Source organism: Lolium rigidum, chromosome 3 (assembly GCF_022539505.1).
Source record: "Lolium rigidum isolate FL_2022 chromosome 3, APGP_CSIRO_Lrig_0.1, whole genome shotgun sequence".
Lineage (NCBI taxonomy): Eukaryota > Viridiplantae > Streptophyta > Magnoliopsida > Poales > Poaceae > Lolium > Lolium rigidum.
The window spans coordinates 379,681,552-379,693,757 of NC_061510.1; positions in this window are offsets into that span (position 1 = coordinate 379,681,552).

A 12,206-nucleotide genomic window follows, 5' to 3' on the forward strand; every position below is an offset into this window, starting at 1 on the left:
CCAGCGGCATGGCGCGACGGCCTAGGAACACTACAGCAGACCTTGGAGTTGGCGACGGACGGACAGATGGACGCCGATGGATTTGATAGAAAGAACCGGACACTGCTACCCCTCTCTATCTCTCTCCTCTGCAGGTAACCACACACTTGCATATTTCCGGATCTCAAGAATATCCATGCAATGCGATGAAACTCGGCAAATCCATGTGCAGCAGTGCAAAAGGCGAAGAATCCTGTGCTGCTAAGCATATTGTTGTCTAATCCATGTGACCTTTGACAATGGCGGAGCAAGATTCCAACCTCACCAACAATCGCAGCCTTGCTGCGACCAAGCATGTCTGTCTGCCGACCTAGCTTGTTGCCAAATCTAATCTGCATCATCTCACTATTATTATTATTTTTTGGCAAAGTGGTAGTACTACTCACTGCTGCAAATTAATGAACTAATCCCACAGAAAAGCTAACGATAGTAGTAGCAGGAACAGTAACGTGAATGCTTACTCGAGGCTTTGGTGCCTTGTGTTTGTGTGTGATTACTAATCATGCGCTGCAGGATCAATCATGGATTGACTTGGACAAGCCATGTGGTGTCTTGTGAAAAGATGGCAGAGCCACCACCAGTACTCTCCCTCGTCTCCGGCTCAAGGAGGAGCCGACGTGGTATTCTCGCTACGAGGCTATAACCTTCGCTCTGGAACAGTCCCGCACCCCCAACCCTCCCAACCCCTAGCCGCCTCCCGCCGCCGCCGGCAACGTCGCCGGGGCAAAGACCTTGGGGCGTGGCGGCGGCGGAGGCCTTCCCTCGTGACGCGTCGGAGATGGCGGCCATGGAGTCTCTCACGCGCGGCGGCGGCGGTCCTCCCGCCTCCCGAGGCGGCGGCGGTCTGACGAGGATGGAGGGGCGACGGCGGCCCTCCCGCCTCCTGCATGGATGGACGGGGATGGTGGTCAGAGCCTGTGCTGCGGCCTCCCCGCCTCCCATCGGCGGCATGCCGGTGGTGGCGGACATCGCCATTCCCTCCGCCTCCCGCCGGTGAGGGGTGATGATCTTGGGGTTCTCCCGCGGTACGAGGTCGCCCGGGGCAGCAACCTTGGGTTCAACGGTGGAGGCGGCCTTCTTCTTCGCCGGAGGAGGTCAGCTGGTTGCTGGGGTGGCGGATCACGAGATCCCTCTACCCCGGCGATGAAGATCTAGACGACTACGAGCTAGCGGCGAAGGGGCCACCGGTGAACACCGAGCCTTGACTTCGTTCTTGGCAGATGATGGCGGCGGCTATTGGTGTCGTTCCCCTGCGAAGGCATCATATTTGCTGGCCTCTCCGTTTGCTCTCGCCGAGTTGGGGACTCGCGACTGTCGGTGAAAACCGTGTCAAGATTGGCGGGCGATGGCGGCGTTAAGCGTCGCTTCCTTCTTGAAGGCATCGTCGTCGCAGTCCGCGGGAACTCACTCGTGCTGCTCCGGGGGAAAACCTAGATCTAGCCAGGATCAAACGATGACGGCGCTTCCTGTGTCGTGCTACCTCTTGGGGCATCATTTTTGGAGCAGCGGTGACGTGGGCATTACCCTTCGGGTAACCAGTATTACCCTATCTGGTATTGACAAAGTCAGAGGCCCATGAAGCTACCAGAAGGCGAGATGGGCCACTAGGTCGGTGCGTCAGAAGATTTCTGGGCGGACAAGATCAGGAAACGAACAAACAAGGAAAGATTAGATCTAATCTACTGTAAACCTAGTCGTACTCGGTTAGGACCCTTGAGACCTGGCCTCCTATATAAAGACCAGGAGAGGGCCTGCCGAGGGACACAATCAATCTTAGTCATCTTAGCCAGAGAAAGCTTAGAGCTAGGGCATCTTAGCAATAGCCATCTCGACGAGATCTCAGCCGAACTATTCGGCACCCCATTGTAACCCGTTATCATCATAATCAAGAACAGACGAGCGAGGACGTAAGGGTTTTACCTCATCGAGGGCCCCGAACACTGGGTAAATCGCTCTCCCGCTTGTACGTGAACCGATGTCTCGTGTCGACTTACGAGGATTCCGTCAACCCTAAGCCCCTAACGGAGGGCATTGGCGAGAGTACCCTCGACAATTGGCGCCGTCTCGTGGGAACCCCTGTCGGCACAAGGCAGAGCATCGGCAGATCCGATCATGACACCGGCGGTTTCGCCGGCAGCTTCATCCGCAGCTTCATCGACACCATCGTCACCGACCCTGGGAAGCCCGATCCGATTCGGCTCCTACGAGTTTACTCCACACATCGATTCCTCCCGCTCGAACTTTTCAGATCTACAAGGAAACATGGAGATGACCTTCGGCAGCGTCCACTACAACGTCAACGCAGAGGGAATCCTTCGACTGCTGGAATCCCCCACTTCCGGGTCGGCGGGATCAAGCGCATCGTCATCACTCGACATGTCGGCTGGACTGACGGAATCGACGTGCTCCCCTGTGCCCTCAACTCCCCGCTCGGCGTCCTCCATGTCGGTAGGATCGGATGATTCCTCATCCTCGAAACTAACTTCATACTACTGCCTGAACTGTGACACCAGGCACGGGCTGGGATCAAGCGACACGCCGTTCATCTGCAACGCTCAGTATTCATCGGGAGAGGACAGTATCGACAGCATCATCCAGGGACCCACCCGAAGGGCAGCACACCATCAGGTTTATGTCGCCAATAACACGGGAAACGCAAGGCGCGGAGGAGACGAGGACCATACCCCCGTTCCGAGTAGAAGGGCAAGTTTTGAAAACAGCGCCGACAACCGCGACAGCGATTACACTATCGCGGATGAAGAATGGGCGGCGGCAAGGGAAGCGATACTCAACAACACGCCGCTCCCCGCGGGAACTTCGGTTGGAACCCTCAATGCTTATCGCTCCATACTAGAGAAAAACCGAGAGCACTGTCGAAAGAGCAAGCTACCCTCGAGAGACGCCTATCTGCGGCGGATCGATCCAGCGAACGGCGAAGGGCTCGCAAGGGAGTGCCTCCCGAAACACTCACGGAACGAGGCAAGAACCGGTCAAGACTATCCGAGGCTTTCGGAAGATGACGCCAGAGAAATAACGTCAAATCTGACCAAATCCTTTATGACTATGGATACCGCCGGCATGCCACGGCCGAAGACCGTCGCAGGAGCAACGGCTAACCTCGCCGCATACCTCATCAACCAGCGCCCCAAAGGATCCATGGCTCAAGCTCATCGAGGTGCCCCGGAGAGTCTCGCAATGTCGGGGAACAACCTAGCCCCGCCAAAAGAAAGGACCTCCATCCAAGGCAGTGGGTCGAAACATCATGCGATAGATGCTCGAGATAAAATCACCCAGAGCAGGATCGACAAAGCAAGGCGGCGACGCGCCACCAGGAAGGACGACGACAGCGATTCTTCGGATGAGGACCAGGAGTACGACGGCGAGCTCGGGGAGCCGGCTGTCTAAGTTACAAGATCCGCGAAACGATGCCACCCAAAAAGTTCAAGCCTACCCCTACCGATGCCGCCAAGTACGATGGGCAGCAAGAACCAAGATCTTGGATAGATGACTACCTGCAGGCTGTGATCCTGCACAAAGGAAACCGGATAGCGACAATGCAATGCTTGCGGCTTTACTTGAAAGATTCAGCACGGGCACGGCTAAGGGGGCTGCCGAAAGGCTCCATTAAATCATGGGACGATCTAGTAGATGCCTTCGTTGCCAACTTCCAAGCAACATACAAGAGGCCCGTCGGGATCGAAGAGCTGCGGAATTGCCGCCAGAAGCAGAGGGAATCGATGCGTTCGTACATCGGGAGATTCACAAAACTCCTAAACGCCGTCGAAGACGTATCTGTCGACAGAGCAATTGACGCTTTCAGCGACGGCGTTCAGCGGGAAAGCTACATAGAGGAGCTTGGGCGCAAAAAGCCTAAAACCATAACCAAGTTAATGGAAATCGCCAACAGTTGGGCCGATGGCGAAGACAACGTTCGAAAGCCACGACAGCGCGGCGACGACGAAGAGGATGACCAGCCGAAACATGATTCGGGTGGTCGAAGGGATCGCAACAAGAGAAGGAAGAACCGCGGTTACGATGACAATAACTTGGTGGCCGCGAGCTACTACGATCGGCGTGGCGGCCGGTATGATGACGAGGCGAGACGATCGACGAGGACGGTAATCGGAGCAACTCTGGTAACCGTGGCAACTATAAACCACGACAGCAGAGAACACCCGAACTACCCTACGCTGAGCAGATCAACGCCCCATGCTACCTGCATTCGTATACCGACTCCAAGGATGGTAAAATAAAGTCCAGCCACCTGCTCAGGGACTGTCGGCAGTTTATCGATATGCATAAACTCATCCAGCGAGCGAGGCCGGCAACAACTACCACCACCACCACCACCTCCACCGCAACATCGAGTCCAGCAAGCTCAACCTCATCAACCCAACGAGGCATTTCCACCACCACGTGGGCGGATGAGCATGATCCATAGGACGGGCGTCTCGAGAAGAGAGATGAAGAAACTCACCCGAGAGATCAACTTGGCGTGAAAGCATCATGGCAAACATCCACTGAGTACGTCGAATGGTCCTCTCGAACATTACGTTCGGTCGAGCGAGATCACCCGATGACCATACCAAAGCCAGGGCACGCCGCCCTGGTAGTCGAAGCACAAATTGGGGGGTTCAAGATGAGCAAAGTTTTCATGGATGGTGGAAGCGGTCTAAACCTGATTTTTGTCGACACAATTAGAAGTATGGGGATCACCATGAACATGTTGGAAGAAACGGACACTCGCTTCCATGGGATCCTTCCAACCGCACCGGGCTACTCTCTTGGCAAAGTCTATCCGAATGTCATCTTCGGCGGGGCCGACAACTTCGAGGAAGGAGAAGATCGAGTTTGAAGTGGTGAGCCGGGAATCACGGTATCACGCTATACTCGGAAGACCAGCGTATGCCAAGTTCATGGCTGTGCCGCATTATGCATACCTCAAGCTGAAAATGCCTGGGAACAATGGGACAAACATCACAGTCTATGGAAGTTTCTCACGCTCGGACAATTGTGATCGCGACTTTCAGAGGATTGCTACAAAGTTCGGGTCACAGCGGGAAATCATCGACCCTCCGCCCAAGCTGTCTATACGAGAAATTAAGGAAGAAAAAGATGGCAGGGACGCCAAGAAGAATTCAGCCGCTCTCACCCTTAAAGCTTCGACAGCGAAGCTTCGGCGATAGAAGCCTCGGCGGCAGAAGCTTCGGCGGCGGGAGCCTCGGCAGCAAAGGGATCGGCGGTGATGGCACAGAAGGCTTAGGAGATGGCCAGACAATGCGCAATCATCGCCCAAACCCCTGATGAAACCAGCAACGCTGCAGCAATCACTGACACAGTGAAGAAGCCAGAAGAGGAGAAGAACCCCTTCCGTACCTGAACAGTTTACCAACCTTTATTGTCTTTTCCCCTTTACTTTAAAACAGGGCTTCCCCTTTTTCGCCCTCTAGCATCGTGCTTACCTTATTAATAAGAACTTAAGCTTTATTCCCTTGTTCAGCATTGCAGTAACGACAAACTTCTACGCCCCGTCACTATGTAAACATAGTACAAGGCAGAAGATCGCGTACAAAAAAAAAGAGCCTCTACGAGTGCTAAAGGACGTCCACCTTTTCCCCCGCTATAGATGCCTCTAAAGAGTGCCGCAAATAGCAAAAATTTATAAACAACAACCCACGTTCGATATTTTACTTATGGAAATATCAAAGGAACAACGGGCTCATCGGTAGAATCATTACACCCGAAAAATTCGGGAATGACTGTCGAAATTTACAAACGGTTGAAAGCAAAGTTGCGCATACAACAGGTTTAGCAAAACCTGCAACACGAGCTGATCACTCATAATGATTTGCTAACCAACTAGTACTTATACATCCAACGGGCAATTAAGCTTCGCCCCTTTAAATATTTGCCAACGGCATGGTAAAAGTACACATTCATGTACCAACCAAATAAGAAAGTTTTTGGCCCAAAAAAAAAAAGAGCACTCGGATGAACTAGCCAATACAATTTACAAAGGTAACTTTACACTGTTATATCACCCTTGCGGAGTTTCCTTTTCCTCAGGTACAGTCGACATCTCCTCAAGCCTGTCGACAATTACATGAGCAGGAGCTAAAACCTTCGGGTACAGCTCCTCGAAGTCACCAGTTGCGTTGGCAATAGACAGCAAGCAAGCTGAAGGATAACAAGCAAGCACAAGGGCAAGCGTGCACTTGGCCCCTGCAAAGACTTGAGATCTTACCAGCTCCCGAACCTTCTTGGCACTTCCAAATTCAGACATCAAAGTCAAAAGGGTAGGGGGAACTGCATTCAGAGGAAACATTGTTTTCCAAACTACCCTCATGGCCTTGTAGCACTTGTCGAAGAACTGGTGGACCTGCTGCACTCGATCCTGAAATTTGACGACAGCTGAGGCCTTCGAGTGCTCCCGCCAGAAAGTTTCTTCAGACGAGGAAAGCTGAGTCAAAGCATGCACCCGCTCGTGTATCCGCCTGTTCTCTTCCGCAGGGTTCAACGCTATGACTGCCAAAAGAATTAATAAAAGACTCAGACAAGAAGTTGCTACCAAGCAGCCAAAGGAATCAAGAAACTTACAGTTTAAACTTTCGGTAGCCTTGTGCAGCTCGCCAAGAATGTACCGCTCTACGACGGCTGCAATCTCGCTCTTTTTATTAATAATGGCAGACAAGGCATAAGTGATGCGTAAATCTTTCTCCATCTGCGTCATCCGGTCTCTCATGCGCTGGATCCGATCGCTTTCAGGAAGCGCACCCGACAAATCATCTACAAACGAGGGTACTGGGAAGACCTGCAGAAAGTACTGGTTATAAAGAAGTAATGGATATGGTACAGCCGAACGTCCAAAATAACTCCCATCGGGAGAAGCGCAAGAAAGCGATATCATAGCAAAAGTGTACTAAACAAACATGCTAGTACAGAGTTTATTACAAAGCATGAGTTTTTGCGGCAGAGCAATGTTTTGCATCAGCTCAAGGCACAAGTTTGTTACAAGAATCAAGGAAGGCTGAGTCCGAGTCGATGAACTAGGACCGGTCGACGATTTCCTTGATGCAACCAGTTCAAGGAGCCGACGGGCACAAGTAAGAGCGGACGCCTTAAAGGTGCTCAAATCAACGAGCTGCCCGTCTTGCCCTTTTGGAAGCCCCTTAGTCATTTCCTCGATGTCACCCTTAAAGTCGTAACCCATCATAAGCTGGAAGGCAAGGAGAGCACCAAAAGTACGCGATGTACGCTTGAATACCTCGATGACCTCTTTGGTGTCAACCGCGAAGGTATCGATTAGCTGTCCCAGGGTCTTCTCTTGCTTAATCTTGGGGAAGATCATCGAGTGCATCCGCGCCAGAGCACCCTTCCCCTTCACAAGAAGCTCTTGTGTAAGCTGGTGAGAAGCAAGAATCATTGACACAGCGTTCGATGGGGAGTTATTTGGAACTCTTTCCAGGGCATCGACAGGAATGTTTGCTGCCTCTGCAATAAAAAAAAGAGAGAAAAGTTCAGTCATTGACAAAAAGTAAATGCATAAAAACATCACTCGACGAAAGTATGTTAGAGATTACCAAGCAAGGCCAAAGAAGATCGACGAAGGACTTCATCCTTTTCGGCTGCTCGGGCCTCAGCTACCAGCCTGGATGCTTCCTCCTCCTTCAGCTTCCTTTTCAGTTTGGCCAGCTCTTCCTTCAGAGAATCAATCTCTTGGCGAGCTGCGGCAGCTATCTTGACTGCGCCATCCAGTTTTGAGGAGGAAGATTCGACTTCCTCTTGCAGCCGAACTTTGTCAGCCTCCAGAGAAGTGAATCGGGAGGCGAAAACCTCCAGAGAAGAGATAACGCCACGCAGGTCCTTAAGAAAGAAAGAAAAGCAATTAAACAAGGCATGCTCCAAGAAATCTGTATTAAGATCAGAAGAGGACTTACAGAAAAAGGAGCCGCAGTAGCAGCAGTTGGAGAAATATCCTTCCCTTTAGAAAGGGAAGACGCAGTTGAAGCTTGAGGCATGGGGGCAGCCTTAGGAGCTGAAGCTTCGGAAGCCGCCACGATCGGCGAAACGGCATCAGACTTGGCCTTTTTAGGGGGAGGCTCGATAAAGCCCTCATCACTGCAAAAGTGAACAATCGACTGTGATTATGATAGGAGTATGAAAAGTAAAAAAAAAAGAAGGAGGCACAATATAACTTTCAAAAGGGAACTACTTACATGTCGAAGAGATCATCTTCGTCTGCAAAGCCGCCGGTTGATCTCTTCGCAGGAAAAGCTCTGGCCCCATCCGCAGCTGCATCAACAAAAGTATCACGATCAGTGTCGACGTAACGCACTGATCCATCTGCGATACAAGCGTTATCGGCTGAGGAGGGAAGATCAGCGTCGGCAACTTCAAGATTCATCGGACCATTATGTTCATCCTCTAAACCTGTTTGATCGGTGGTGTGAAAATCTACGGGGATTGAGGAGCCTCTCCCCTCAGAAGTATCATCCGGTGAATCACGTGTATTTTCGGAAGCCATAGGGATCTGGCAAAGAAAAATGATAAGTAAGGACAAAGGTAATCATGTTAACTAAGCAAGGAGCCATAATAGAGATGTGAAGAAAGGAAAATACCCCTGATGGTGGATGATCAACGTCAAGGGGAGCATAAGAAGAGATCAGCGGAATCGAATCTTCCTGGTTGAAGGAAGTAAGACGACGAACTTCATCAAGCAACTCTTTTTCGATAGATCGGCGGCGTTAATCCTAGTCTCATCCTTCGGACACTGAGTATAACCACATCGGGTGAACTCTGGCCATGACTGGCTGGATTCGGCGCTTCAGGAAAACTGCTGCCACCTCCGTACCAATCATAGTTTGGCCGTCAGCCTCCTTGATTCGAAGGAATTTGGCAAATAATTCTTCGGCTGAGGCTCTTTCGTCGGTAGAAAGGATGTTCTTCCAAGAGTCCTTGGGCTTGGCTTCAGTAACGTCGGCATAGCAGGGAAGTCGACATTCGGGTGACGAGGAATCTTTAACATAAAACCACTTCAACCTCCATCCTTGCACGGACTCTCTCATTGGGAAATTAAAGTAATTAACTTCTGAGCGAGCAACAAAACCTACTCCTCCGGTGACAAAGTACCCATTACTACTGCTGTATCTTTTCACATAGAAGATCTTCTTCCATAACCCGAAATGAGGTTCAATACCCAAAACCGCCTCGCAAAGGGTGATGAACACATCAACATGGAGGATCGAGTTGGGGGTAAGTTGCCATAATTGGATTTCATACGTCCGCAAGAGATGGAGGAGGAATCCATGAGTGGGGAGCGAAAGGCCTCGATGAAGAAAAGACAAGAACATCACGGAAAATCCAGCGGGAGGATCGGGCCGAGAGATCGCACTCGGAAGGATCACATCTCCCGCGTCGGAGGATATCAATCCTAAGCTTCGGGACCTCTTTTCGTCACGCTTGGTGACGGTTGAAGCTACCCGGTCCCCGGGTTTGGCCATCGAGCCCGACGGCGCCGGCGGCGCTGGAGGCTGGGGAGGGGCGCTCGGAGCGCTCCCCTTCGGAGGAGGAGAGGACTTGGCAGCGGCACCTCCGCTGGTGGAGCTAGCGACGGCGGCGGTATTCTTCTTCTTCACCATCGCGAGATCCGAGGAAGATTGAAACGTGGCGGCGGCGCAACAATGGCGAAAGAAGGAAGAAGGGGAAGAATGAGGAGATGCTGCGGGAACCGTGGAGAAGATTGCGAATTTTTTGCCCTTTGGAGATTTTAAGAAGAAGTCGAGCAAGCACGTGGCGCTTAAGGAAGGGAGAGAGCGACGGTCCACTACGCCCACGATTGCGCGAAAATCGAGGAGCCACCTCGATCGTTACACGGTCAAACCCTAAAACGTTGAATGAACAGGGCTAGGGCTAGCTTGTCATGATGGACCCGTCAAATCAGCCTGCAGCAGTTATACGTCATCAATGACGTCATGATATGGAAGCATTCGAAGGAAATATGAAAAGTAATCGGATGAAGGACTTGGGTCTAAGCACGGATTGCGAGCATCCGTACCTAGACTCGGGGGCTACTCCCATCGGGAGCGCTGGCGCGCACTCGACAGATGAGGACTCGACAGAATGAGCAGTCAAAGGATAAAGTTGTGAGCCAGCACTCGGTTGCAAAACGCTCGCACCCAGATACTCGGGGCCTGCTACTCCCATCGGGAGTCCGTGATGCACACCCGATAGAAATTTTTTGCACTCCAGGATCATGCCGGGGACTTGATTCTGTGTAGGGTAACGGTGTTTTGCCATCGGTAGTTAACCAACAAAAGTTGGGCACGTTACTCAATTATCTTTTGCGAAAAGAAAATGTATCGGATGATCTATGAAGACTTGTGAAAAACTTGGCAGAGGAAAGTATTCGAGTAGTACAACTTGAGTCTACGCACGGATTGCAAGCATCCGTACCTAGACTCGGGGGATACTCCCATCGGGAGCGCTGACGCGCACCCGATAAAAAGAAGATGAAGCATAATCAAGATGAACAAGAGCAATGAAGAAGAAGAATGTCAGGAAAAAGACATGCATCAGTCTCTATCCGAATTATTTTCGGCTAGACACTCGGGGGCTACTGACGTGGGCATTACCCTTCGGGTAACCAGTATTACCCTATCTGGTATTGGCAAAGTCAGAGGCCCATGAAGCTACCAGAAGGCGAGATGGGCCACTAGGTCGGTGCGTCAGAAGATTCCTTGGCGGACAAGATCAGGAAACGGACAAACAAGGAAAGATTAGATCTAATCTATCGTAAACCTAGTCGTACTCGGTTAGGACCCTTGAGACCTGGCCTCCTATATAAAGACCGGGAGAGGGCCTGCCGAGGGACACAATCAATCTTAGCCATCTTAGCCGAGAAAGCTTAGAGCTAGGGCATCTTAGCAATAGCCATCTCGACGAGATCTCAGCCGAACTATTCGGCACCCCATTGTAACCTCGTTATCATCATAATCAAGAACAGACAGGCAGGACGTAAGGGTTTTACCTCATCGAGGGCCCCGAACCTGGGTAAATCGCTCTCCCCGCTTGTCTGTGAACCGATGTCTCGTGTCAGCTTACAGGATTTCGTCAACCCTAAGCCCCTAACGGAGGGCATTGGCGAGGAGTACCCTCGACAAGCGGTTGGATGGAGGTGGTTTTTGGTGGAGTGGTGTTCATCTACCACGTTGCCGTCGATGATTCTCAGCGGCGTGGAGCTGCGGGGTATCGAAGACGGGCGAGGATTGCTGGACGCGGGCAGGATGGTGGAGTTGTTTAGTGTTATGGTGACATCGACGGCAGATCTGGCACGGTCAATACGTTGATCTCGCTTGGAGATGGGTTCGAGATAGATAGCGGTTGCGAACTCTGCGACGTGTGCAATGGCACACCCTCAGGGTTTTGCTTTTTGGATGATGTGTGTTGGTGTACCGCCAGGGAGTATGGCCTTGTTCATGGTCCCCCCTCATCGTAGGTATAGCGAGTTATCGCTAGGAAGGAGGCTTCGAGATTGATCTTTGTATTCCCCTTGTAAGACATTTCGAATAATTTAATAAAAAAGAAAGCTGTGTGCATCCTTTGGATGCATAGGCTGAGGCTATGCTCCTTGATCGAAAAAAACGAGGCTGACTGCTACCCACCCAGAAGCTCCACACCTTCCATGATTACTTGCGGTAGCCAACTTTACCGCCAGTTTTGGCATGGTATGAATTAGGTCAAATTTTACAAGGGAAGGGGCTGCTGCCGAATTCGCGAGAGGACCCTAATCACTTGTCTTATATTTTCTCAGAATTTGTGTTTTTATTGTGCTAGCAATCGAACCAAAAGATCGATCTCGGGGAAAGATCGGCCGCCCACATGACCATCCAATTACTAGCTAGGATAGATCTAGGTTGCTCGTCCTTCGCACAAAACCCCCACCCACGGAACAAGAAAAGGTACTATTGCAACATAGTCGCAACACTTTTTCAGAAAGATGTTGCAACCATGTAAAAAGTATACATAAGATTTTCAAAAAACTAAAGCAACAAAAAAAACTGCAATGCAATAATTTTTCATTGCTAGCAGCAAAAACCGTCGGTCGTACCAAAATCCACGAGAAAAAATTCTTAAATTTTGGTAGCATGGCAGGCTAACATTTGTAGCAC